We start from the raw sequence: 4,179 nt of genomic DNA on the forward strand, positions 1-4,179 counted from the left end.
TTTCTCAACACATGTATTGTAATTGTTTTCTGGATGTACAGAAGAGCTGATGGTGAGACATCTGGAAAAATATTTGGTTTAGCACACCAGTGCTAAATAATGAAGCTTAGGTGTCCTTATAAAGTACAGGGTCTATTCCCTATCAAGTATATGGAGCTTTTTGTGAATACTAAGCATTTTCATCAATAGCATACAATTTAGATACAATTTTCAGCTACATAGTTTCCACAATAAAGGTTTTTTAATGGACTACAAAGAATAAATACCATAAGAATATGGGAAGACTATCTTGGGTGACAAGTGATATTCAGCCCGATTCCTAGAATTCACATTAGGAGCCTCTAAAACACGTTTTCCTTCCTCAGCATTAAGAACATGCTGAATCAGTGTATCAAGAAGAATCAGCTCAACTGCCAGTGCAATTGCCACAGGGAATTGTCTCCATCATTGCAACACAATATATTTGCCTGGGCATATCACACTAACTAGCTATTTCACTACATTTAGCAGAAGAGACTGCCAAATTACTGTTTCATTCAGTGAAGACACAGATCTAAGCAGCCTATTAAGATCTTTGCTTTGACTTATGCTCTGATTTAAAGTGACAATTCAAATCTGCTCTTGTATAACCATAAAATCATGGGATATTAATAATACAGTTTATGTATTCCATGCCAAGCTAAATTTTAAACTTATTATTGAGATGCAATGAAATATTTAAAAATTGAAGTGCAATGATAAATGAGGAGGCTGGAGAAAGGTAACTAAAGCATTCAAGTTTTAAACTGTCCTTTTCTTGTGTGCATTGTCCAACTCTGTTATGGGCAAACACAATGGAACAGCCTTTTTCCCCTGCCCCTCTTAGTATAAGAGTATCCAAGCTATGACAGATCGTTTATACTTTTTTTTTTCACTCTGCGTATTTGAAATGCAGTGCCAAACACTGTCTCCTTCCAAGCCTTGAGAGCAGATGCTGTAATGAAGGCAAGAGTATTAAAAAGATTAGTCAAAAATAGGGATGGCACAAGTTCTAAAATCTAAGTGCTCCAGAGCTTAGATCTTTGTAAAGCTTCTTATATAGTTAAGAACTGAAGGAGAGTAAATTAAGGAGTTACCACAAAACAGTGAGGAGGCAAAATCATGAGAGAGAGATTAGGGAATGGAAGCCATATGAAGATTTAGCCTATCCCTAGCAACATGCATGCAGGTGTGAATGCAACCAACTTGCAAACACCACTCAAATCCAAGCCTTGATTAGAAACTGAAGAAGAATTCATTGTGTTAGAACATGCTCATTTTCATTTTTTCCCAAGTCTATTTAGCAATAAAGGAACTTTTCCTATGATACCATTGGACAAATTGGTTCCCATCTAAAAAACTCTACATGCTGGGCTGCCAGTGGAGAAGATTAAACCCAAAAGCATTTATGGGAAGAGCAGTCAGATCCTTACTGTCTGATCAGATAGGACTAGTACTGGCAGTAACTATCACCCTTCCAATTTATGTCCTGACATTGACCCATATGCCACAAAGGCATAAATTTACCTTCTTGTGGAAGTTCTGCAACAGGAAATTCTAGAAACTGATGAGACACTTCTGCTTCTGAGGGCAATTCATTCTTTTTCCTTTGAAAAGTGTCCAGACAACTGCATCCTCCAAACCAATCCTGTCAAAATTGAAACTTAATGGGAAATTAAGTTTGAGAAATGAGAATCTTCCACCTGTAAAGAAATACAAATCCTCATGCTCAGCAGTAGTCAGATTGTGAGCCTTGAGTCAGCTTTTAGACAGCTTAAGTTTTGGTCCGGGTTATGTACCATGTGGGCATACTTTTTATGAAAAAGAGCATGCAGTGAAGATATCCATGAATACTGGCTATGACTTTTATTAAAGGAAATTTTTATTTATTTTTCTTTAATAAAAGATTCAAAATGAATCTTTAAAATCTATGCAAATTAAATTGTGAAGTCCTTGTTATACAAAGTAAGCTTCTTTTTTAATATGGCAGTCATACACTGTGACTACTACAAATCTCAGAGCATGAAAATTCTCTTTACGATGCCCAGATTTGAATACATAAAAATTTTCACCACTTTTACTGAATGAGAACCAATTTTAATAAATCACTGAAATTTGCTCTCAGAAGGCTATGTTTCAAACCCGCTCTGTGCAAAGCATCTAGTCAAAGCTGTACAAATAGACTTTACATATTCTTGAATCTGCCCTTGTGAGTTTAACAGAGTTTATTTGTTATATTCTAAAACATTTAAATACAGTTATGTTTGCTAGGCCTGTTTTTCCATTCTCTAAACTGGCAAACTTTGAGGTCAAGGAACTTTCATGACTGATTTTGCAATAGTAAATTATTTCAAACCAAGTAGGGCTTTGGAGATGTATGGTTATGATTACAAGTGGCAATTCTGGCAAGCCGTATAAAAAGCATAATGTGTTAATATCATCCTACAACCCTCTGCTATTTTATTCCTTGTACCTTTCTAACAATTTTTTTATTATTATTAAAAATGTATTAAATGTATTACAGCTAGGTGCAATTGTTAGCACAAAGTGAAATTTTAAAACAAGGGTGGAAATCCGAATGCAATAGGAATGCATTAGACAATACATTCATTATAAAGACTTAGATTTGTTGCCTCCCCCCCACCCCACCTCCCAGCAGGCTTTCCATGCTTATATGTCACAGTTATTTTTTATAGAAATCTGGACAGAGTACTGAGAGCCTGTTGAGATTCTGACAATAGAGTAAAATCAAATGAAAGAATTATAGAAAAAGATCAGTCTAGACCTCTTCTATATATTGTGAAGCTCCTATTACTCCTACTTACCATTAGTACTATAAATAGCTCCCATATGAATCCTTTAGATACAAATCAGTCAATTACCTTAAGCCACCTTATTTCTGCCCACTGCACTCTATGTAATAATATCCTTTTGCATGTACAACCTTTTGTGAAGTAAGCTTTGTAAAGGGGCTATCCTATACAATATAGGAAAAGGAAGCCAAGCTCTGGAGTTGTAATTGTGTCAGTTACCCAAAATTAAGAAACAAATTAAAGGCAGAGGTGAGAACAGCATACAGGTCTTCTGCTTTTAATGCTTGGGCTTATAATGTTCAGTAGAGGTTAAGTCCATGGCAGCTCATGCTGCTCCAAGGATGCACAGATGAGTAGCCTCTACCTAACAGTCATCTCAAAATTTCCACTCAAAACACAAGTGAAACCCTTTTTAGCTGCAAGGACTTCAGCAATTCCCTGCTGATTTCAGTCTTCTAGGTGGCTTTCTGGAGTCAGGGTGGCCTGGGATGCCAAGTGCTCAAGTGTCTATATAGAGAGAGAGGCTTTCTGTTCCCTATTTAGATGAGATAGCATTAGACTTTAAGAAGTTTTTTCAATCCAGACTGGGATTTTGCCTGGGAATATTTTGCACAGTGCTGCCTGTGCCACCCTACCATAGCATCTGGAAAACATCTTTTACTTCTTGCCACGTCCCTGTTCTTTGTCCTCCCTTCTGTTCCTTCAACAGAGATTTTCCATTGTCTCTAAGGAACTGTGCATTATTCCAAATTTTACCTCTAAGCGTTCTTTTTTTCTGCCCTCACATTCTTCGTGCTTATCTTCGTTTTCATCCCTATTGGAAAACAGAATTGCAGCATGTTGCAAAGACTCCTTTCACCTTCAATTTGGTTATTTTCATTGATGTGCTCAATTTACAGTTCAGGCGCAGGAGATTCATGTCTGCCATTCACCTTGAAGTTTGGTTAAAAAGGAACCTTCAGTATGACCCAGCCTTCAGAAGTACATCACTGAGGTTTACTTGTAGGTGTATTTCCCCTGCCAATACAAACATAAAGATTTAACATTGGAATAAAACAGCCATGGATTTCCAGGCTGGCAGGATACATTCTTAGAGACACCTGAGCTGGCAGGAAACCCCCTTCTTCCATTTCCTTCCTGTTTTAATATATCTTTCATACCCTACAGCAATACAATCTAGATGTCTTCTTGAAGACCTCTTTTACCACCCCATACAACCTAGAAAATTAGCTTTTGTTGAGGAAGTTCCTGGCAGTGAAACTCCTTGTTTCACTTTGCAGCCACACAAAAAATATAGACAATTCCACTAATAAGCTACATGCTATTATTGTAGAAACAACGCTATGCA

General features: G+C 36.9%; 1 long non-coding RNA gene across 1 annotated transcript; it reads right to left on the reverse strand.

The window, feature by feature from the left end:
• Positions 1–1,636: 1,636 nt before the first annotated feature.
• Positions 1,637–3,813, reverse strand: LOC115605534. Its single transcript, XR_003990629.1, has 3 exons — positions 3,764–3,813; positions 3,588–3,645; positions 1,637–1,666 (listed from the first exon to the last, which is right to left on the reverse strand). It is a non-coding gene; the product is annotated as an uncharacterized LOC115605534 (long non-coding RNA).
• Between the last annotated feature and the right edge of the window lie 366 nt (positions 3,814–4,179).

The sequence above is a fragment of the Strigops habroptila genome, chromosome 1, assembly GCF_004027225.2.
Source record: "Strigops habroptila isolate Jane chromosome 1, bStrHab1.2.pri, whole genome shotgun sequence".
NCBI lineage: Eukaryota > Metazoa > Chordata > Aves > Psittaciformes > Psittacidae > Strigops > Strigops habroptila.